Genomic DNA, 24,735 nt, shown 5'->3' on the forward strand with positions numbered 1-24,735 from the left:
ACTCACCTAAAGCGTACCACAGTTCACACCCGTGATGAGATGCGGCTTTCCCAGCCCAACCTCCAGCAGCCTCCAGGCAGCTCCCACACCAGTGTCTCTTGTGGGATAGTGGTCTCTCAGCCCTCCCGGCTCAGACCACACAGAGCCACTCCAGCCTTCTGTGTGCAAGTCCCCCAAAGTTCAGGCTATTGCATAGCCTCGTGGCCCCTCAGCCTTGCCTAGCTGAGACCACACTGACAGAGCCTCACCAGGCCTCTGTCTGCACACTCTCCAGAGTGAGACACACCCAAGATCCAGTAGCAGGATTAAATAGGATCCCTGGACATGAGCATGCCCTAAGTCCTGGACTGGAACCTGGGGAAACAACACTTCAAATGTTCACATTGCCACAATATATATATGGTGAGACGGTTGCAAGTACTCTTCTGATATGTTTTCATCGAGCAGTTTTGATGGGGGGGGAGTTTTTTTTTACACTCATCCTGAGATAAATTTTACCTAGAAACTGCACCGATAAGGATGTACCTGAACCAACAGGATGCATTTTCTATATATTGATTGAGCAGCATCTGAAGTCCCAATCTAACCAATAATAACATTCCCAGTTCTTGTACCGTCTTAGCAAGCTACCTGGCATTGTGCAGACTTGTCTGCGTAGTTAAGACATTGCAAAGCAATGCTTTCCACAGTGGTAATTGTAGTATATGCATACTGATCTGTCCTACTACTAAAATTAGCAGCTTTCAGTAGATGACTTAGGTAGATGATGCTATAAAACTACAGGTTTAATAGGACATAGTCTTCAGCTTCACGTCAGAAAGGTGATCTTTATGCAGTCATAAATACCAGCACAATTAAAATATTATTATGTAGAAATGTCACTGATAAAATCTTGACATCCAGCAAGGTGAATTAGGCTCTTGATTATAAAAATGCAAGAACACCAAGAAGCTGGTGAATATCTTGCTTTACACTAGAATTTTGACTATTTTTGACTACCAGAGTGAAGAGGTCATGGCGAGTGTTGATCGAGCACCTTAGTGCTCGGGTGCTCATGGGCTCGGGCCAAACATATCGGGATGCTCGGGTGCTCTATTGAGCACCTGAGTATAATGGAAGTCAATGGGAAAACCCGAGCATTAAACCAAGCACCCCCTGCTCTGAAGAGGGGAGGGTGCCTGATACATTGGAAAATGTCATAAATTAATGGAAACACCACCAAAATGGTTCGGGAGCAGCATGGTGTGGATGTCTGTGTGCATCTTGGACTCCCTGGTCGCTGCTGGAAACTATGTTGTTCGAGTAGTATGCCACTTTTACAGACTGACAATAATATGCACAAAACCAAAGATAAAATGGATTTTAGAGGAAATTGTTAGGAAACATACTTTCCTGTATATTTCCATAGGCACTCCGATACAACCTGTATATCACATAAAGGAGGGCCTCATTCACATTGTGGTACAATTGTTCAGGTAGTGGGACTCCTACACTCATAAAGCCTATGCATTAAGGGAAAGGGCTGCCAAAAATTACAAGGAACTGGCACTACAATACGAATACACCCTTTGTTATACATAAAGACGGGCATCATACACAGCCTTGAAACATTATGATTGATGGCCCACTGGTGACCCTCAAAAACATTTGGAGCAAGGGCCTGCTGATCTGACTATCTAAAACATTATGGGCGAGGGCCGGCTGCCGCTTTGGTGTCTCTAGATAACCTGGGCCCGATCGCACGTCCCCGTGATGGCGACGATCCATTCGGATGTCTGCCCTATCAACTTTCGATGTTATTTTGATTGCTAACCACGGTGACCACGGGTAACGGGGTATCAGGGTTTGATTCCGGAGATGGAGCCTGAGAAACAGCTATGGCTACCACTTCTAAGCAAGGCAGCATGCGCACAAATTACCTATTAGGTATAATAATAATGCCTGCAGGTGAGCTGACCCTCTAAAATATTGTAGGTGAGGGCCTACTGGTGAGCTGACCCTCTAAAAGATTGTAGGTGAGGGCCTGCAGGTGAGCTGACCCTGTAAAAGATTGTAGGTGAGGGCCTGCTGGTGAGCTGAACCTCTAAAAAATTATATGCGAGGGCCTGCAGGTGATCTGACCCTCTAAAAAATTAAATGCAAGGGCCTGCTGATGAGCTGACCCTCTAAAACATTATGGTTGAGGGCCTGCTGCTGAGCTGACTATTTAAAAAAAATTATGGGAGAGTGCCTGCTGATTAGCTGATTTCAGGGATTTAGGTCAAAAGCTTAGGGCAAGGACCTCAAAGGTATTTTTTTCCGAAATACTACCTGTACCACGGGCCACATAAGAAAGGCAGCGGGAGATTAGGAAGATTAACAAGTGACTCAAGATCTGGTGTAGGAAGGAGGGATTTGGGTTCCTGGAGAACTGGGTCGACTTCTCTATCGGCTACAGGCTCTATCATAGGGACGGTCTGCACCATAATGGGGAAGGGGCAGCTGTGTTGGGGAAGAAGATGGCTAGAAGGTTGGAGGAGTGTTTAAACTAGGGACTGAGGGGGAGAGAAATTAGATTATAGGAGGGGAAGTTAGTGCAGATAGAGACCGGGGGCAAGGTAGTGGGACTGGGGGAGGAATGGAAGGAGGGACTAGAACAGTTCAGAAGGAAAGGTGTAGGGTAAAAAATATACATAAACCTCTCAAATGTATGTATACTAATGCCAGAAGCCTGACTAATAAAACTCGAGAACTGGAATTAGTGATGTCTGAGGAGGACTATGACATAGTGGGAATAACTGAGACATGGCTGCATGATAGCTTTGACTTGGCAGTTAATGTACAAGGTTACAGTCTGTTTAGAAAGAATCATCAAAACCGGAGAGGGGAGGGGTCTGCCTTTATGTAAAGTCCTGTCTAAAGCCCACACTTCGGGAATATATAAGTGAGGGACATGAACATGTGGAGTCACTGTGGGTAGAGATACATGGAGCTAAAAGCAATAATAAATTACTAATAGGAGTTTACTATAAACCACCTAATATACCAGAGTCTACAGAAAATCTACTACTAAATGAGATAGACAAGGTGGCAAATCAGAATGAGGTGGTTATTATGGGGGACTTCAACTACCCAGATATAGGCTGGGAAACTTAAACTTGTATATCTCATAAAGGAAACAGGTTCTTGGCAATAACTAAAGACAATTACCTCTCCCAACTGGTTCAGGACCCGACTAGAGGGACGGCCATACTGGACTTAGTATTAGGTTTGACAGAACAACAGATGTGCAGGTTGGGGGACACCTGGGAAATAGTGACCATAAAGTAATAACCTTCCAATTATCATTCAAAAGAGCGTTTCTACAGAGAGGAACAAAAATACCAAAAAAGTAGAATTTAGCCAACTAAGATAGGCCATAGGCCTAACTGGGACAAAGTCCTCAAAAATAAAAATACAGACACAAAATGGAATATCTTTAAAAGCATCCTAAAATCTCATTGTGAGAGGTACATATCATGTGGGAATAAAAGGTTAAGGAACAAAAAGAAACCAATATGGATAAACAGAACTCTAAAGAAAGCAATAAATGACAAAAAGAAAGCATATAAATCACTAAAACAGGACGGTAGCACGGAAGCACTGAAAGACTCTAAGGAAAAAAATAGAACATGTAAAAAACAAATAAAAGCGGCCAAACTAGAGACCGAGAGATTAATTGCCAAAGAGAGTAAAACTAACCCTAAAATGTTCTTCAATTATATAAATGTTAAAAAGTATAAATCTGAAGGTGTCAACCCTTTAAAGAGTAATGAGTGGAGAGTTGCAGAGAGCGACGAGGAGAAAGCAAAGCTGTTAAATATTTTTTTCTCCAGTGTAATCACTGAGGAAAATAAACTGTCAGATGAAATGCTGAATGTAAAAATAAATTCCCCATTAAAAGTGTCCTGTCTGACCCAGGAAGAAGTATAACAGCAACTTAAAAAGATTAAAATAGACAAATTGTCAGGACCGGATGGCATACACCCCCGTATCCTAAGGGAATAATGTCATAGCTAGATTCTTATTTCTGATATTTGCAGACTTTATACTGACAGGGAATGTCCCACAGGATTGGCGCATAGCAAATGTGGTGCCAATATTCAAAAAGGGTCCAAAACCAGAGCCTGGAAACTATAGGCCAGTAAGTTTAACATCTGTTGTGGGTAAACTGTTTGAAGGTTTTCTGAGAGATGCTATGTTAGAGCATCTCAACGGAAATAAGCAAATAACGCCATATCAGCATGGCCTCATGAGGATCGGTCATGCCAAACTAATTTAATCAGTTTCTATGAGGAGGTAAGTTCTAGACTTGACAGCGGCGAATCAATGAATGTCCTATATCTGGACTTCTCCAAAGCATTTGACACTGTACCACATAAAAGGTTAGTATATAAAATAAGAATGCTCGGACTGGGAGAAAACATCTGTATGTGGGTAAGTGACTGGCTGAGTGATAGAAAACAGAGGGTGGTTATTAGTGGTACACACTCAGATTGGGTCACTGTCACTAGTGGGGTACCTCAGGGGTCAGTATTGGGCCCTATTCTCTTCAATATATTTATTAATGATCCTGTAGAAGGCTTGCATAGTAAAATATAAATTTTCGCAGATGACATTAAACTGTGTAAAGTAATTAACACTGAAGAGGACAGTATACTACTACAGAGGGATCTGGATAGATTGGAGGCTTGGGCAGATAAGTGGCAGATGAGGTTTAACACTGACAAATGTAAAGTTATGCACATGGGAAGGAATAATGCAAGTCACCCGTACATACTAAATGGTAAAACCATCAGTAACACTGACATGAAAAATGATCTAGGAATTTTAACCCTTTCTTGACCAAGGGTCGTTGATGCCCTAGTGCCCAGGTCAAAATTTACAAATCTGACATGCTTCACTTTATGTGGTAATAGCTTTGGAACACTTTTACTTATCCAAGCCATTCTGAGATTGTTTTCTCGTGACACATTGTACTTCATGATAGTCATATGTTTCAGTCAATATATTTCACCTTTATTTATGAAAAAATCCAAAATCTACCTAAAAATGTACTCACAATTTTCAAAATTTCAATTTCTCTGCTTCTAAAACAGAAAGTCATACCTAATAAAATATTTATTACTTAACATTCCCCTTATGTCTACTTTATGTTGGCATCATTTTGGAAATGTCATTTTATTTTTTTAGGATGTTATAAGGCTTAGAAGATTAGAAGCAATTCTTAAAAATTTTAAGAAAATTTCCAAAACCCACTTTTTAAGGACCAGTTCAGGTCTGAAGTCACTTTGTGGGGCCTACATAGTGAATACCCCCATAAATGACCCCATTGTAGAAACTACACCCCTCAGGTTACTCAAAACTGATTTTACAAACTTTGTTAACCCATTAGGTGTTCCACAAGAATTAAAGGAAAATGGAGATGAAATTTCTAAATTTCAATTTTTGGGCAGATTTTCCATTTTATAAAAAAAAAATTCTTTAACACATTGAGGATTAACAGCCGAACAAAACTCAATATTTATTACCCTGATTCCGCGGTTTACAGAAACACACCCCACATGTGGTTGTATACTGCTGTACAGGCACACGGCAGGGCGCAGAAGGAAAGGAATGCCATACGGTTTTTGGAAGGCAGATTTTGCTGGATTGGTTTTCTGAACGCTATATGTTTTTTATTTTTCTGCCGATCATCTTGTGCAGGGGCTCGTTTTTTGCAGAAAGTGTTGAGGTTTTTATTGGTTCCATTTTTGGGTACATAGGATTTTTTGATCATTCATTATTACACTTTATGGGGCAAGGTGACCCAAAAATTGGCTGTTTTGGAACAGTTTTCATTTATTTATTTTTACAGCGTTCATCTGAGGAGTTAGGTCATGTGATAGTTTTATAGAGCAGATCATTACGAACGTGGCAATACCTAATATGTATACTTTTTCTTATTTATTTAAGTTTTACACATTAATAGCATTTCTGAAACTAAAAAAATGATGTTTTAGTGTCTCCATAGTCTGAGAGCCATAGCTTTTTTATTTTTTGGGTGATTGTCTTAAATAGGGTATAATTTTTTGCAGGATAAGGTGACGGTTTGATTGGTACTATTTTTGGGGCTATTAGCCTTTTTGATCGCTTGCTGTTGCACTTTTTGTGATGTAAGTTTTTTCTTTTTTTTGTTATGGTGTTTATCGGACGGGGTCTATCATGTGATATATTTATAGATACAGTCGTTACGAACGCGGTGACACCTGATATGTGTATTTTATTTTATTTTTTCATTTTTTTATAGGAAAAGGCAATTTCTTTTTTTAATTTACATTTTTATTTATTTATTTTTCATTTTTATTATTTTCACTTTCTTTTTTTATCAAGTCCCTCTTGGATCTTGAAGATCCAGTGGGGCTGATGGCTGTACTATACTTTGCAATGCTCTTGAATTGCAAAGTATAATACTATTAGATGCCCTTTTGCAAAGCATCCGGTTGTCATGGCAACCATCGGGTGCTGCCATCGCAGCGCGGCAGCTGCGATCGTTGAGAAAGGGAGCTCCCTCTATTAACCCCATGGATGTCACAACTGCGGCATCTATGGGGTTACAGTAGAGTGTCAGCATAGAGCTGATACTCGCTGCGGATGGTGGCGGCTCAGGAATGGAGCTGCCGCCATCACACACAGCAGGGGGACCGGGGGCAGTGCTGGAAGGGGGGGGGGCAATATTGAGGGAGTCTGGGACAGGAGGGGTGGGTGAGAATGCATGGGGCGGGGAGGAGGCGGACCGAATCAGTGCAGGAGGCAGGAGATGAGCGCAGGAGCAGGAGATGAGCTGCAGGCAGCAGGCGGACACAAGGGGGGCTTGGAGGGGCAAAGAGGGGGGCACAGATGGGGGGCACAGATCGGGGGGGCACGAGGACACTACCTGATTTCAGGCTCTGATCTGCAGAGCGCAGATCAGAGCCTGAAACCGGCATTTTTTCACTGCACAGACTAACCAATCGGATTGATTGCCGGCAAGGGGCCACTCCGATTGGACCCTTGCCGGCATTACTGCACTGTATGCTGTCCGTGACAGCAGCAGTGCAGGGGCAGAAGCTTTAATCCAAGTGCTTTGCAGCGCTTGGATTAAAGAGCTGGTTTGACGTTTATAGACGTGATAGCTGCACGGGGCATGTGCAAATATCACGTATATAAACGTATTGCAGTCGTAAAGGGGTTAATAAACAGCAAACTAAGCTGCAAAAACCAGTGTCAGGCAGCTGCTGCCAAGGCCAATAATATAATGGGTTGCATCAAAAGGGGCATAGATGCCCGTGATAAGAACATAGTCCTAGCACTTTACAAATCTTTAGTCAGACCACACATGGAGTACTGTGTACAGTTCTGGGCTTCTGTGAACAAGGCAGACATAGCAGAGCTGGAGAGGGTCCAGAGGAGGGCAACTAAAGTAATAACTGGAATGGGGCAACTACAGTACCTTGAAAGATTATCAAAATTAGGGTTATTCACTTTAGAAAAAAGACGACTGAGGGGAGATCTAATTACTATGTATAAATATATCAGGGGTCAGTACAGAGATCTATCCCATCATCTATTTACCCCCAGGACTGTAACTGTGACGAGGGGACATCCTCTGCGTCTGGAGGAAAGAAGGTTTGTACACAAACATAGAAAAGGATTCTTTACGGTAAGAGCAGTGAGACTATGGAACTCTCTGCCTGAGGAGGTGGTGATGGTGAGTATTTGGTAAAGGAATTCAAGAGGGGCCTGCATGTATTTCTGGAGTGTAATACTATTACAGGCTATAGCTACTAGAGAGGGGTCGTTGATCCAGGAAGTTATTCTGATTGCCTGATTGGAGTCGGGAAGGAATTTTTTATTCCCCTAAAGTGAGGAAAATTGGCTTCTACCTCACAAATTTTTTTTTCTCCTTCCTCTGGATCAACTTGCAAGATGACAGGCCGAACTGGATGGACAAATATCTTTTTTCGGCCTTATGTACTATGTTACTATGTTGTATGCGAGGGCCTGTAGCTGAGCTGACCCTGCGAAACATTATATGCGAAGGGCATATATGCAAGGGGACTATATGCGACGAATAAGCATAAGGAGGATGAGAAAAGGAAGATTTAAAAAAATACCCTCATTTGTGGTGGAAGGGGTGCATGGGAATAAAGTGTATTCAGTACATTATAAACAACACATTTAAAGTGCCTTTATGTTCATCAGATTTCCTCTAGTGGAGTCGAGAAGTCATGGTCAATCCAGGCCTTATTCCTTTTTATAAGAGTCAACCTGTCAGCATTTTAAGCTGATAGGTGGATACGCTTATCTATTGTAATGCCACCAGCAGCACTAAATACCCGCTCAGACAAAACGCTGATGGCAGGGCAGGCCAGCACCTCCAAGGCGTAGAGCACCAATTCGTGCCACGTGTTCAGCCTGGACACCCAGCAGTTGTAAGGCACTGAGGGATCACTGAGGATGCTGACACGGTCTGCTACGTTCTCCTTCACCATCTTCTAAAACGTTTCCCTCCTTGTGACACTAGGCTGTGCATTAGGGTGAGGGTGCTGGCCGGGTGTCAAGAAACTGTCCCAGACCTTGGAGAGTGTTGCCCTGCCTCTGTTGGAACTGCTGTGTGTTCCCCTTGTCTCCCCTCCTTGGTTCGGCGAGGAAGTACGTACTCTGCCGCCATTGTTGTCAGATGGAAATTTTTGGAGCAATTTTTTAACAAGGACCTTCGGGTATTGCACCGTTTTGCTCGTCCTCTCCACCTGAGAAATGAGAGATGAGAAGTTCTCTTTGTAGCGGGGGTCGAGAAGGGTGAACACCCAGTAATCCGTGTTGTCTAAAATGCGTATAATGTGCGGGTAGTGGGAAAGGCAGCCTAACATGAAGTCAGCCATGTGTGCCAGAGTACCAACAGACAAGGCTTCGCTGTCGTCATCAGGAGGATCACTCTCAACCTCCTCATCCTCTTCCTCCTCTTCTGCCCACCCACGCTGAAGAGATAGAATTAAACTTCCATGGGTACTACCCTCTGTAGTGGAGGCAACCTTTTCCACATGCAAAGAGCCATCCTTAATTGTGATCAGCAAGCGTTTGAGTAGACACTGAAGTGGGATGTTTACGCTGATAATAACGTTATTGCCGCTCACCATCTGTGTTGATTCCTCAAAGTTTCTTAAAACGTCGCAGAGATCAGACATCCATGCCCTCTCCTAGCTTCTGATTAGCGGAAGCTGACTGGAAACACGACGACCATGTTGCAGCTGGTATTCCACTACTGCCCTCTGCTGCTCACAAAGCCCGGCAAACATGTGGAACATCGAGTTCCAGCACGTGCTCACATCGCACAACAGCCAGTGAGTTGGCAAGTTAAAGCGCTGCTGCAGCGTTGACAGACCAGCTGAAGCTGTCGATGACTTGCGGAAATGTGCACACACGCAGTGCACCTTCACCAGTAGCTCAGGCAAATTGGGGTAGGTTTTGAGAAACCGCTGAACCACTAAGTTTAAGACGTGGGCTAGGCATGGGATATGTGTGAGCTTGCCAAGCTCCAAAGCCGCCACCAAGTTACGGCCAATATCACACACAACCATGCCTGGTTGTAGGTTTAGTGGCGAGAGCCACAGCTCAGTCTGGTCTCTTATCCCCTGCAACAGCTCTGCGGCGGTATGCTGTTTGTCCCCTAAGCATATCAGCTTCAGCACGGCCTGTTGACGCTTCCCCACTGCAGTGGTACACTGCTTCCAGAAACCGGCTGATGGCTGACTGGTGCTGCACTTGGATAATCGGAGGTGGAAGTGATGGAGGAGGTGAAGGAGGAGGAGAAGTGGGGGTTGTAGCCACTAACGTAGGTGCTGGCGGAAACCCTGATGGGGCCTGCAATCCTCTGCATTGGTAGCACCTGTGCGATCCCAGGGTACGACCCACCCCTGGCCTCTACAATGTTCACCCAGTGTGCCTTCAGGGAAATGTTGCCTCCCTGGCCAAATGCACTTGTCCATGTGTCAGTAGTTAAGTGGACCTTCCCAGTAACTGCGTTGGTCAGGGCATGTGTGACGTTTCGGGACTCATGTTGGTGTAAGGCGGGCACAGCACACCTTGAAAAATAGAGTACCGCAGGATGGCCGCCGACATCAGGTTGCGGAAGGCCTCAATGTCCACAGGCCTAAATGGCAACATTTCCAAAGCCAGTAATTTTAAAAGCCTGTGGGTGGGTGGCTGGGTATTTGCGTTTGCGTTCAAATGCCTGTGGTAATGCCTGGGACAGAGAAGTGAATGTGGTCGCTGATGGTGCTTGCGAAGGTCCAGATGCAGCGTAGGAGGCATCCTCGCCTGCACCTTCGACAGGCGATTGGCCAGCACGTACCATAGGGGAAGAGGAGGCAGTGGTGTGACTCGCAGACACAGATTGTGGACCCAGGCATTCGTCCCACTTATTACGGTGCTTGGATGCCATGTGGCGGATCATGTTGGTGGTGCTGAGGTTGCTAGTGTTCAAGCCCCGGCTTATTTTGGTGTGGAACAGGTTGCAAACTACTATTCTTTTGTCATCCGCACTTTACTCAAAAAGGCTCCATAATGCGGAACACCTACCCCTTGACAAGGGAGATTTATTCAAGAGGGTGCTCCATGGAACATTTGTGGGCCTGTTTGTTGTGGCCCGCCTTCTCCCTTTTGCCACCCCTCTGCCTCTTCCAGCCTGTTGCAGTGCTGCAGATCCTTCCCCCTCTGTACTGCTGTCCTCGCTTGGCTTTCCACCTTCCCAGGTTGGGTAAGTGACCTCATCGTCCACCACCTCCTCTTCCACTTCCTCACTCTGATCATCCTCTTGTTTGTTGACCTAACCACAACCTCAGTGATTGACAACTGTGTCTCATCCTCTTCATCAACCTCTTGAGACAGTACTTGCGGTTGACTCATTGGAAACTGTGCCTCATCATCATCCACCTCATTAAACACTAATTGCCATTCCCCACCGTGATGTTCTTGTGACTGTGGATGCTCAAGAGGTTGGGAATCAGGGCAAAAGATCTCATGATCCTTTTCAAGCGTGCTTGGCAAGAGGGCCAAATCAAGTAATAGCGATGAAAAGAGCTCCTCGGAATTTCCGAGTGTGGGATCATTTGTTTGGCCAGACTCTCTATGTTGGGAGGAAGGAGGATCAGGTAGAGGATTCTGTTGACCAGACTCTTGGCTACTGAGACTGGACTTGGTGGAAGACAGAGTGGTGCTTAACCGACTGAAAGCATTATCTGCTGCAATCCAACCTACCACCTGGTCGCAATGGTCTGACTTCAAGAGTTTTTTCCTGTGACGCCCTGCAAACTGGGACATGAAGCTAGGTATCGTGGATGATTGTTTCTCTTGTGCTCTGGCAGAAGGCACAGTTTCAACGCGCCCCGAGCCATGGCCTCTGCGTGAACCATCAGCATTACGGCCACTTCCCAGTCTCTTACTGCTCGCCTTCTTCATATTAAATGTTATACGCACGCTTGACAGACAAGATGTGGCACGGATGTCACAGTTCACAGCACGCTCAGTATATTGAAAAAATACATAAAAGTATGGAAAAAAAATAAAAAATTCACTTATATTTCTCAAATCTCTGTCCCTGACACACAGAAGGTATTGGACAGATGCCACAACTCACCGCTGACACCCTCTATATGAAAAGTATAGAAAATTATGAAAAAAATATAGTAATTTTCACTTATATTTCTCAAATCTCTGGCCCTGACACACAGAAGGTATTAAACAGATATTACAACTCACTGCTGACACCCTCTATATAAAAAGTATTGACAATGATGGAAGAAATATTGTAATTTTCCTTTATATTTCTCCAATCTCTGGCCCTGACACACAGAAGGTTTTGGACAGATGTCACAAGTCACTGCTGACACCCTCTATATAAAAAGTATTGAAAATTATGAAAAAAATATAGTCATTTTAACTTATATTTCTCCAACCTCTGGCCCTGACACACAGAAGGTATTGGACAGATGTCACAAGTCACTGCTGACATCCTCTATATAAAAAGTATTAAAAATTATGAAAAAAATATAGTAATTTTCACTTATATTTCTCAAATCTCTGGCCCTGACACACAGAAGGTATTGGACAGATGTCACAAGTCACTGCTGACACCCTCTATATAAAAAGTATTGAAAATGATGGAAAAAATATACAGAAGCAATTTTCCTTTATATTTCTCCAATCTCTGGCCCTGACACACAGAATGTTTTGGACAGATGTCACAAGTCACTGCTGACACCCTCTATATAAAAAGTATTGAAAATTATGGAAAAAAATATACAGAAGTAATTTTCCTTTATATTTCTCTAATCTCTGGCCCTGACACACAGAAGGTATTGGACAGATGTCACAAGTCACTGCTGACACCCTCTATATAAAAAGTATTGAAAATTATGAAAAAAATATAGTCATTTTCACTTATATTTCTCCAACCTCTGGCCCTGACACACAGAAGGTATTGGACAGATGTCACAAGTCACTGCTGACATCCTCTATGTAAAAAGGATAAAAAATTATGGAAAAAATATAGTAATTTTCACTTATATTTCTCAAATCTCTGGCCCTGACACACAGAAGGTATTGGACAGATGTAACAAGTCACTGCTGACACCCTCTATATAAAAAGTATTTAAAATGATGGAAAAAATATAGTCATTTTCACTTATATTTCTCCAATCTCTGGCCATGACACACAAAAGGTATTGGACAGATGTCACAAGTCACTGCTGACACCCTCTATATAAAAAGTATTAAAAATTATGGAAAAAATATAATAATTTTCACTTATATTTCTCAAATCTCTGGCCCTGACACACAGAAGGTATTGGAGAGATGTCACAACTCACAGTTGACACCCTCTATATAAAAAGTATTGAAAATGATGGAAAAAATATAGTAATTTTTACTTATATTTCTTAAATCTCTGGCCCTGACACACAGAAGATATTGGACAGATGTCACTAGTCACTGAAGACACCCTCTATAGAAAAAATATTGAAAATGATGGGGAAAAAAATTGTACTGTAGCTATAAAATTCTGCCAGCCTGCTGCCACACACAATAGTCCTTAAAAGGACTTTTGGGTCTTTGAAACGTTTTTCTACTAAATTGATTGCGATCAGACACCCTACACTCTCTGTCCTTTCCGAAGTGCAGCTCTCCCTGACTGCAAATGAGCCGAACATGCGTCATCAGGTGTATTATATAGAACTTGATGACGTGTTCTGGCCAGCCAATCACTGTAATGCCAGTAACCAACATGGCTACTGGCATTACAGTGAGGGCAGTACTTACCTGCACATTTATTGGCTGCATAGCAGCCGCAAAACATGCGGGGAGGAGAATCCAGCATGGGGCTCAAGCACATGCGGTACTTGGCCGAGTACCGCATGTCCTGAGCATAGCGATGCTCGAGCCGAACAGCAGTTCGGCCGAGCATGCTTGCTCAACACTACCGACCATCACATTGTGACCTTAAGCTCAAGCATACTTGCGTTCTGCAGCAGGACAATGATCCGGAGAATACCAGCAAGTCCATCTTTGAAAGGCAAAAAAAAAGAGAAGGCTTTGGAGTGCCCTTGTCAAAGTCCAGACTTAAATCTTATTGAGAAGCTGTGGCAATTAGAGATGTTGCAAACATTAAATTTTCCGTTCACGAACGGCGAACGCAAATTTATGCAAATGTTCGCGAACAGGCGAACTGCCATAGACTTCAATAGGAAGGTGAATTTTAAAACCCACAGGGACTGTTTCTGGCCGCAATAGTGATGGAAAAGTTGCTTCAAGGGGAGTCACCTGGACTGTGGCATGCCGGAGGGGGATCCATGGCAAAACTCCCATGGAGTCACTGCTGACACCCTCTATATAAAAAGTATTGAAAATTATGAAAAAAATATAGTCATTTTCACTTATATTTCTCCAACCTCTGGCCCTGACACACAGAAGGTATTGGACAGATGTCACAAGTCACTGCTGACATCCTCTATATAAAAAGTATTAAAAATTATGAAAAAAATATAGTAATTTTCACTTATATTTCTCCAAACTCTGGCCCTGACACACAGAAGGTTTTGGACAGATGTCACAAGTCACTGCTGACACCCTCTATATAAAAAGTATTGAAAATGATGGAAAAAAATATACAGAAGTAATTTTCCTTTATATTTCTCTAATCTCTGGCCCTGACACACAGAAGGTATTGGACAGATGTCACAAGTCACTGCTGACACCCTCTATATAAAAAGTATTAAAAATGATGAAAAAAATATAGTCATTTTCACTTATATTTCTCCAACCTCTGGCCCTGACACACAGAAGGTATTGGACAGATGTCACAAGTCACTGCTGACATCCTCTATATAAAAAGTATTAAAAATTATGAAAAAAATATAGTAATTTTCACTTATATTTCTCAAATCTCTGGCCCTGACACACAGAAGTTATTGGACAGATGTCACAAGTCACTGCTGACACCCTCTATATAAAAAGTATTGAAAATGATGGAAAAAATATACAGAAGCAATTTTCCTTTATATTTCTCCAATCTCTGGCCCTGACACACAGAAGGTTTTGGACAGATGTCACAAGTCACTGCTGACACCCTCTATATAAAAAGTATTGAAAATTATGGAAAAAAATATACAGAAGTAATTTTCCTTTATATTTCTCTAATCTCTGGCCCTGACACACAGAAGGTATTGGACAGATGTCACAAGTCACTGCTTACATCCTCTATATAAAAAGGATAAAAAATTATGGAAAAAATATAGTAATTTTCACTTATATTTCTCAAATCTCTGGCCCTGACACACAGAAGGTATTGGACAGATGTAACAAGTCACTGCTGACACCCTCTATATAAAAAGTATTTAAAATGATGGAAAAAATATAGTCATTTTCACTTATATTTCTCCAATCTCTGGCCATGACACACAAAAGGTATTGGACAGATGTCACAAGTCACTGCTGACATCCTCTAAATAAAAAGGATAAAAAATTATGGAAAAAATATAGTAATTTTCACTTATATTTCTCAAATCTCTGGCCCTGACACACAGAAGGTATTGGACAGATGTAACAAGTCACTGCTGACACCCTCTATATAAAAAGTATTTAAAATGATGGAAAAAATATAGTCATTTTCACTTATATTTCTCCAATCTCTGGCCATGACACACAAAAGGTATTGGACAGATGTCACAAGTCACTGCTGACACCCTCTATATAAAAAGTATTAAAAATGATGGAAAAAAGGGGCGGAGCTAGCACCAGCAGGAGATGGCTGCATGAGTGCATAGCTCCGTACACAAATCGCCCTAATTAGCCTGGATATCGAGCCTGGAGATCCAAACATGGTCAAAATCGGAGGACCCAAACCCAGTGACACCGCTGACCAGCAGAAAGCCCCAGCCTGTAAAGGGGATATGGACAAATTTGTCAAGAAAGCAGCCGCTGCTTATGTAGCGCGGGAAAGTAAAATGGCGCCGGCCTCACCTCGCGCTGCCGCCCGCCCACAGAAAGATTCATCTGATGCGTCCCAAGAAGCGGAGGTGGAGGTGGACAATCTACCTATATCGAGATCATACCTTAAAGAAATCCTCACCTCCTCTCTAACGGCAGCGCTGGAGCCTCTGAGCACAGACCTTTCCGTGATCAAGCAGGACGTTAGGCAGATCGGCAGGAGAGTGGAGACGCTGGAAGAGTCTCAAGCGATCATGGTGAGTCACCAAAAGGAAGTGGCTAACAACATGGTCTCTATACAAAGTAATCTGAATGCCTTATACTGCGCTCTGGAAGACCAAGAAAATCGCGGCAGGCGCAATAATTTGCGCTTTCGCGGAGTACCAGAATCAACTGGCGCACGCGATATTCCTTATGTCATCACTCAAATTTGTCTCTCCATCCTGGGCCCTGACTCAGCCCATGAGGTATTAATAGAAAGAGCTCACAGAGCTTTAAGACCCAAGCCAGTCTGATCCACCAAGGGACATCATTTGTAAGTTCCTAAGCTTCCAAGTGAAGGAAGCCATTATGATTAAAGCTCGCTTAGCAGGAGAAATCACTTGGGAAGGGTGCAACATCTCTGTATACCAGTACCTCTCCCAATCCACACTGAAGAAGCGGAGATCTTTGAAGCCACTGACAGATTGGCTCAGGTCCCACAACATTCCATATAGATGGTCATTCCCTTTTGGCCTGTCCTTTTTCCATGAAGGTCGCAGGCTGAATATTTCTACATTTATGGATCTCAATCAAGTGTACGACCACCTCAACATTGGACCTCTGAACATTCAGAACTGGGACCCAATTCAGAACTTATCCTCCTTACCGGACTTACCTATCCCGGCTCCGTGGGAGAAGCAACGCACCCCAAGATCTTCCAAGTCAAGACGGGATGTCTCACAATCTACGCCAAGAAGACTTCCACTAGGAGAGTGAGCGGGTCGGCATTACTATTATCTTCCATTCTGCTCCTTCTCTTTAAACTTTAACTCTTTCACCTCCTCCACTGTCCTTCAATTACCGTCCGGGTAAATGTTCATAATTCCTTACCCCTCTAATGCCTCCTCCGATCCAGCATATATACATGTTTTGCAAAGTTTTGGATCTAAGCATCTAAACAGGGTGATGTCCTTCACATTTGGGAAATTCCCCCTTCAAGTCACCAACGAGTTTTATGCGCATCTGCGCAAATTTTTTCTTTGTTAAGTTTGTCTTTTTATTTATGCCGTTTGTTGTATTATTTGTTTCTGTTTAATGGATACCCCTCACAGAGTGATGTAACCCTGTATATTTCAAGATATACTATGTCTTTGTTCCTACTACCGCGGTATAAACTTGGGATTGCCTTGTATGGCTCTTTTGGCGCGGGGGGGCCTGAGTCGCAGTGTTCCACACAAACGATCGAGTTAATATGGCGGATCTCACAATAGTTTCTTACAATGTTAAAGGCTTCAATGCGCCTTCTAAAAGATGCCAAATATTTTCGCTCTTAAAAAAGAAAAACGCCTCTATTTTATTTTTGCAAGAAACCCACTTTAAATTTAACCACTACCCAAATTTATCTTATTCTAGCTTTCCGACATGGTTCCACTGCGGCTCGGGCTCTTCCGCTTCCAGGGGAGTTAGCATAGGATTTAACAAAAACACTAATTTCCAATACGCGTCCCATATTCAAGACGCAGAGGGACGGTATATAATGCTTAAAGGTACTATAGCTAACCATGTTTACACCCTGATTAACATATACGCCCCTAATGTCAACCAAGCTTCTTGGTTTGAAACTATCTACCCGATTATAGAGTCCTTCCAAGAAGGCACGGTTATCATGGGAGGGGACTTTAACGTCGCCTTGAATCCTGTTTTAGACTCCTCAACCACAAGGTCTGCCCTCTCACGGAAGAAACTTAATTCTCTCTGTACAAAAATACAGGATTTAAATTTAGTCGATGCCTGGAGAACATTTAATCCCACGGAGAGGGATTATACTTTTTTTTCGAATGTTCATGGCTCGTACCACAGGTTGGATTACTTATTTATTTCTAAAGCACATCTTCAGTTCTGCTCTAAAACCCTTATAGACTCCATTCACTTATCCGACCACTCTCCAATTTTTATCACCATCTCCACCCCACAACGCGCTCTTAAGTCAACTAACTGGAGACTTAATGAGCAGCTGATATCCTCTAAGGAAAATAGAGACAAGATACAAAAATCCCTTGATGACTTTTTCTACCTGAATGCCCTCCCGGAAACCTCACATCACGTCCTTTGGGATGCCCACAAGGCATATATAAGGGGCCAATTTATTAGTCTAGGAGCCCATCTTAAGAAGCTGAGGACAGCACGAATTGATCACCTTCTGTCTGAAATTAGCAAGGCAGAAACAACCCACAAAAACTCCCTCTCTGACCAACACCTTCCTAAACTTAATTCACTTCGTTCTGAGCTTAAAAATATCCTAAACTCCATATCAGCTAAATATTTTCTTAACTCCCAGTTCAAATATTTTGCCCATGGAGACAAAGCGTCCAAATTTGTCACGAATAGGATAAAAAAAAGGAGGAACCATAACTACATCTGTAAGATCCATACTAATGAAGGTGGCTTGGTTTCTACGTCTAAAGACATAGCCTCCCAATTTCAGGCCTTTTACCAAGCTCTCTATAAATTACCCCAATCCTCTTCTCCAGCCGATGCCTCCTTCACTATGAATGCCATAAACAGCTTTCTTGATACTGTCTCTCTCCCTAAACTCAATACTTCTAACATTAAGGTATTAGACTCCCCTTTTTCCATGGATGAACTGAAAAAGGCTATTAAACAGCTTCCAAAAAATAAAGCCCCAGGTCCGGATGGCCTTTCGGCCCTTTATTATAACACTTTCACAGATTCCATATCCCCTTTCCTACTTAATATTTGTAATCAGTCACTCAAGGGCATCCCCCTGACTACAGATATGACGAGAGCTTTGATAACTATTATCCCCAAAGAAGGCAAAGATCCAGCTCATTGTGCAAACTATCGGCCTATTTCCCTATTGAACCTGGATTTAAAACTATTGGCTAAGATGTTAGCGAATCGTCTCTCTCCCTTACTCCCATCCTTGATTCATGGTGACCAGACAGGCTTTGTGGTTGGAAGAGAGGGTAAAGACAACTCGGTCCGGATTATTAATGCCATTTACCACGCCACCAAATTCGCTCATCCGTTGGTCCTCCTCAGCACCGACGCCGAAAAGGCTTTTGATAGGGTTAGCTGGAGTTTCTTACGTCTTACCTTATTAAGGTTTGGAATTCCTGCATCCTTCGTCGACGCAGTCTTCTCCATGTACTACAACGCCTCGGCGTCGGTGCTGGTGAATGAAACAACCTCTCCTTCCTTCCCCATTAGAAATGGGACCCGCCAGGGCTGTCCCCTTTCCCCTCTGGTTTTTGTGCTTTCTATGGAACCTCTCTTACAATCTTTCCGTCAAAATGACGAAATCAAAGGTATTAAGCTAGGAAAACACGAACATAAAGTCGCAGCTTTTGCGGACGACCTCCTTCTTATTACCACAAACCCGAAAACATCCCTCCCATTAATTTATGATACTTTTGAGAAGGTCAGCCCCCTATCTAACCTTAAAATTAACATGAAGAAGTCCCATATTCTGTGTTTAGGCCTAAATCCTAGTACTAAAATGAACTTGGCAGCCCAATCCCCATTTAACTGGGATACCCCTTTCATAACTTGTTTGGGAGTTAAAATTGATACCGATACTTCCAAATTATTCCAACTAAATTATGCCCCACTTCTACGACATATGCAAGACCAATTGAACGATCTTCACCGACATACGTTATCCTGGTTTGGGCGTAAAAATATGTTTACCTCCTTAGTCCTCCCTAAGCTTACTTACTTACAACAAGTCCTTCCCCTCCCTGTCCCCAGATCCTTTTTCCAATCCCTGGATAAGGATATTCGCTCTTTCATTTGGAGTCGCAAGAAAGCCCGTATACGCTTTTCTGTACTGCAAAACCCCAAATCCCTGGGGGGCATCAACCTGCCTAATCCCTCCCTATATAACTTAGCTACCCTATTAACCAGAGTTGTCGACTGGTTCAGGAATTCAACATATAAGTCCTGGCCTAGCATGGAAGCTGCCCTAGCTAAGACTTCATTTAGAACTCTTCTGATCCACTCTCAGCATGACCGGGCTAAACTTAGGACCGCTGGTCCGATTGTATCTGCCACCCTGGATGCATGGGATAAGTTCCAAAAATCTGGTAATGGCATTCCACTTCCCTCCCCTCTTATTCAAATCAGGGACTTAGTGGACATGGCACCGTTAGAGCTGAAACAAAGTATACCCTCATCTATCCGCAATTCAGAAATTCCAGTTCTCTCTCTTTATGAGGCGGATGGTAGTATGATTAATAAAGACCAACTTGCCTCCCTCTTTCCCGAAAAGTTGATGTTCCCCTCGCTCTTTTCCTTTGTGCAGACCAGCTTAGCAAAGTTTGTCCCCTACCAAGCACTCCTAAGACCAATCACCTGGTTTGAGAGTCACATTGGCTCTAAGGATCCCCCTAAGAAACTAATTTCTCTTCTATATAGGAAATTGAGCCTTCCTATATGCCCTCCTAAAATGGCATTTATTGGTGCGTGGGAAAGGGATCTGAACACCCTATTTTCTAATGAAGACCAGATGAGATTGTTTAGAGAGCCTCATAACTCATCTAGGTGTGTTCGGATTCAGGAGAATGGCTACAAGGTTCTGACCAGGTGGTACAAAACCCCTGATGTCACATGTAGATATAGTAGTTCTGGTTCTGACGCATGCTGGAGGTGTGGGGAGGAGGGCGGTAAGTTCCTCCACATATGGTGGTCTTGCTTGCCTTTAAGTAATTGGTGGTCCGAGATCTTTAGACAATGCAACTTGATTTGTAAGTCCAAGATCACACCATCTCCTCAACTCGCTCTCTTAGGCCTCCCTTCTTCTCACACGTCCACCGGAGTCACTCCACTTTTTAAGAAATTGTTATCAGCAGCACGTCTCTTAATCCCCAGATTTTGGCTCTCATCAGACCTCCCACCTCTCGAGTTCTGGGTAAACAAAGTGGATTCCATATATAGATTTGAGGAACTCTCAGCATGGGAAAATCGTTCTCATAGCAAGTTCTCCATTTTATGGAAGCCCTGGACTGCTTATAGACAATTTAACGAGACCCATTAATGGTTCTAGGTTTTATCACCTCTCATCTCCAATTTATACTGCTCTTACGAAGAATATGCTATACATCTGGTAATGGTATCCATAATGTTGTAATTGTAATTGTGAATGTTTAAGTTTGTTGTAAACGAAGTAGTGCAATGTTCGCATAACATACCTTTATTGTACACATATGTCCACCGCAGTGGATTACTTGTACTGCTTTATCAAGACTTCAATAAAGCTTTGAGAAAAATAAATAAAAAAATGATGGAAAAAATATAATAATTTTCACTTATATTTCTCAAATCTCTGGCCCTGACACACAGAAGGTATTGGAGAGATGTCACAACTCACAGTTGACACCCTCTATATAAAAAGTATTGAAAATGATGGAAAAAATATAGTAATTTTCACTTATATTTCTTAAATCTCTGGCCCTGACACACAGAAGATATTGGACAGATGTCACTAGTCACTGAAGACACCCTCTATAGAAAAAATATTGAAAATGATGGGGAAAAAAATTGTACTGTAGCTATAAAATTCTGCCAGCCTGCTGCCACACACAATAGTCCTTAAAAGGACTTTTGGGTCTTTGAAACGTTTTTCTACTAAATTGATTGCGATCAGACACCCTACACTCTCTGTCCTTTCCGAAGTGCAGCTCTCCCTGACTGCAAATGAGCCGAACATGCGTCATCAGGTGTATTATATAGAACTTGATGACGTGTTCTGGCCAGCCAATCACTGTAATGCCAGTAACCAACATGGCTACTGGCATTACAGTGAGGGCAGTACTTACCTGCACATTTATTGGCTGCATAGCAGCCGCAAAACATGCGGGGAGGAGAATCCAGCATGGGGCTCAAGCACATGCGGTACTCGGCCGAGTACCGCATGTCCTGAGCATAGCGATGCTCGAGCCGAACAGCAGTTCGGCCGAGCATGCTTGCTCAACACTACCGACCATCACATTGTGACCTTAAGCTCAAGCATACTTGCGTTCTGCAGCAGGACAATGATCCGGAGAATACCAGCAAGTCCATCTTTGAAAGGCAAAAGAAAAGAGAAGGCTTTGGAGTGCCCTTGTCAAAGTCCAGACTTAAATCTTATTGAGAAGCTGTGGCAATTAGAGATGTTGCAAACATTACATTTTCCGTTCACGAACGGCGAACGCGAATTTATGCAAATGTTCGCGAACAGGCGAACTGCCATAGACTTCAATAGGAAGGTGAATTTTAAAACCCACAGGGACTGTTTCTGGCCGCAATAGTGATGGAAAAGTTGCTTCAAGGGGAGTCACCTGGACTGTGGCATGCCGGAGGGGGATCCATGGCAAAACTCCCATGGAGTCATTGCTGACACCCTCTATATAAAAAGTATTGAAAATTATGAAAAAAATATAGTCATTTTCACTTATATTTCTCCAACCTCTGGCCCTGACACACAGAAGGTATTGGACAGATGTTACAAGTCACTGCTGACATCCTCTATATAAAAAGTATTAAAAATTATGAAAAAAATATAGTAATTTTCACTTATATTTCTCCAATCTCTGGCCCTGACACACAGAAGGTTTTGGACAGATGTCACAAGTCACTGCTGACACCCTCTATATAAAAAGTATTGAAAATGATGGGAAAAAAATATACAGAAGTAATTTTCCTTTATATTTCTCCAATCTCTGGCCCTGACACACAGAAGGTTTTGGACAGATGTCACAAGTCACTGCTGACACCCTCTATATAAAAAGTATTGAAAATGATGGAAAAAAATATACAGAAGTAATTTTCCTTTATATTTCTCTAATCTCTGGCCCTGACACACAGAAGGTATTGGACAGATGTCACAAGTCACTGCTGACATCCTCTATATAAAAAGTATTAAAAATTATGAAAAAAATATAGTCATTTTCACTTATATTTCTCCAACCTCTGGCCCTGACACACAGAAGGTATTGGACAGATGTCACAAGTCACTGCTGACATCCTCTATATAAAAAGTATTAAAAATTATGAAAAAAATATAGTAATTTTCACTTATATTTCTCAAATCTCTGGCCCTGACATACAGAAGGTATTGGACAGATGTCACAAGTCACTGCTGACACCCTCTATATAAAAAGTATTGAAAATGATGGAAAAAATATACAGAAGCAATTTTCCTTTATATTTCTCCAATCTCTGGCCCTGACACACAGAAGGTTTTGGACAGATGTCACAAGTCACTGCTGACACCCTCTATATAAAAAGTATTGAAAATTATGAAAAAAATATAGTCATTTTCACTTATATTTCTCCAACCTCTGGCCCTGACACACAGAAGGTATTGGACAGATGTCACAAGTCACTGCTGACATCCTCTATATAAAAAGGATAAAACATTATGGAAAAAATATAGTAATTTTCACTTATATTTCTCAAATCTCTGGCCCTGACACACAGAAGGTATTGGACAGATGTAACAAGTCACTGCTGACACCCTCTATATAAAAAGTATTTAAAATGATGGAAAAAATATAGTCATTTTCACTTATATTTCACCAATCTCTGGCCATGACACACAAAAGGTATTGGACAGATGTCACAAGTCACTGCTGACACCCTCTATATAAAAAGTATTAAAAATGATGGAAAAAATATAATAATTTTCACTTATATTTCTCAAATCTCTGGCCCTGACACACAGAAGGTATTGGAGAGATGTCACAACTCACAGTTGACACCCTCTATATAAAAAGTATTGAAAATGATGGAAAAAATATAGTAATTTTCACTTATATTTCTTAAATCTCTGGCCCTGACACACAGAAGATATTGGACAGATGTCACTAGTCACTGAAGACACCCTCTATAGAAAAAATATTGAAAATGATGGGAAAAAAAATTGTACTGTAGCTATAAAATTCTGCCAGCCTGCTGCCACACACAATAGTCCTTAAAAGGACTTTTGGGTCTTTGAAACGTTTTTCTACTAAATTGATTGCGATCAGACACCCTACACTCTCTGTCCTTTCCGAAGTGCAGCTCTCCCTGACTGCAAATGAGCCGAACATGGTGTATTATATAGAACTTGATGACGTGTTCTGGCCAGCCAATCACTGTAATGCCAGTAACCAACATGGCTACTGGCATTACAGTGAGGGCAGTACTTACCTGCACATTTATTGGCTGCATAGCAGCCGCAAAACATGCGGGGAGGAGACTCCAGCATGGGGCTCAAGCACATGCGGTACTCGGCCGAGTACCGCATGTCCTGAGCATAGCGATGCTCGAGCCGAACAGCAGTTCGGCCGAGCATGCTTGCTCAACACTACCGACCATCACATTGTGACCTTAAGCTCAAGCATACTTGCGTTCTGCAGCAGGACAATGATCCGGAGAATACCAGCAAGTCCATCTTTGAAAGGCAAAAAAAAGAGAAGGCTTTGGAGTGCCCTTGTCAAAGTCCAGACTTGAATCTTATTGAGAAGCTGTGGCAATTAGAGATGTTGCAAACATTAAATTTTCCGTTCACGAACGGCGAACGCGAATTTATGCAAATGTTCGCGAACAGGCGAACTGCCATAGACTTCAATAGGAAGGTGAATTTTAAAACCCACAGGGACTGTTTCTGGCCGCAATAGTGATGGAAAAGTTACTTCAAGGGGAGTCACCTGGACTGTGGCATGCCGGAGGGGGATCCATGGCAAAACTCCCATGGAAAATTACGTAGTTGACGCAGAGTCAGGTTTTAATCCATAAAGGGCATAAATCACCTAACATTCCTAAATTGTTTGGAATAATGTGCTTTAAAACATCCAGTGTGTGTATACGATCAGGTATGATGTTGTATCGATCAGGTAGTGTAAGGGTTATGCCCGCTTCACAGTGACAGACCAAACTCTGACAGACCAAACTCCCCGTTTAACGCACCGCAAACAACCGCAAAGAGTTGTCAATAGTTGACACACTCATGACATAAATTTTATTCCTCTATGC

General features: G+C 42.5%; 1 protein-coding gene across 2 annotated transcripts in view; it reads left to right on the plus strand.

Moving 5' to 3' along the window:
• OPRL1 (opioid related nociceptin receptor 1) overlaps window positions 1-24,735 on the plus strand; it is a 108,614-nt gene that overhangs the window by 69,071 nt on the left and 14,808 nt on the right. The window lies entirely within an intron of this gene.

The sequence above is a fragment of the Bufo gargarizans genome, chromosome 6, assembly GCF_014858855.1.
Source record: "Bufo gargarizans isolate SCDJY-AF-19 chromosome 6, ASM1485885v1, whole genome shotgun sequence".
In the NCBI taxonomy this organism is placed as follows: Eukaryota; Metazoa; Chordata; class Amphibia; order Anura; family Bufonidae; genus Bufo; species Bufo gargarizans.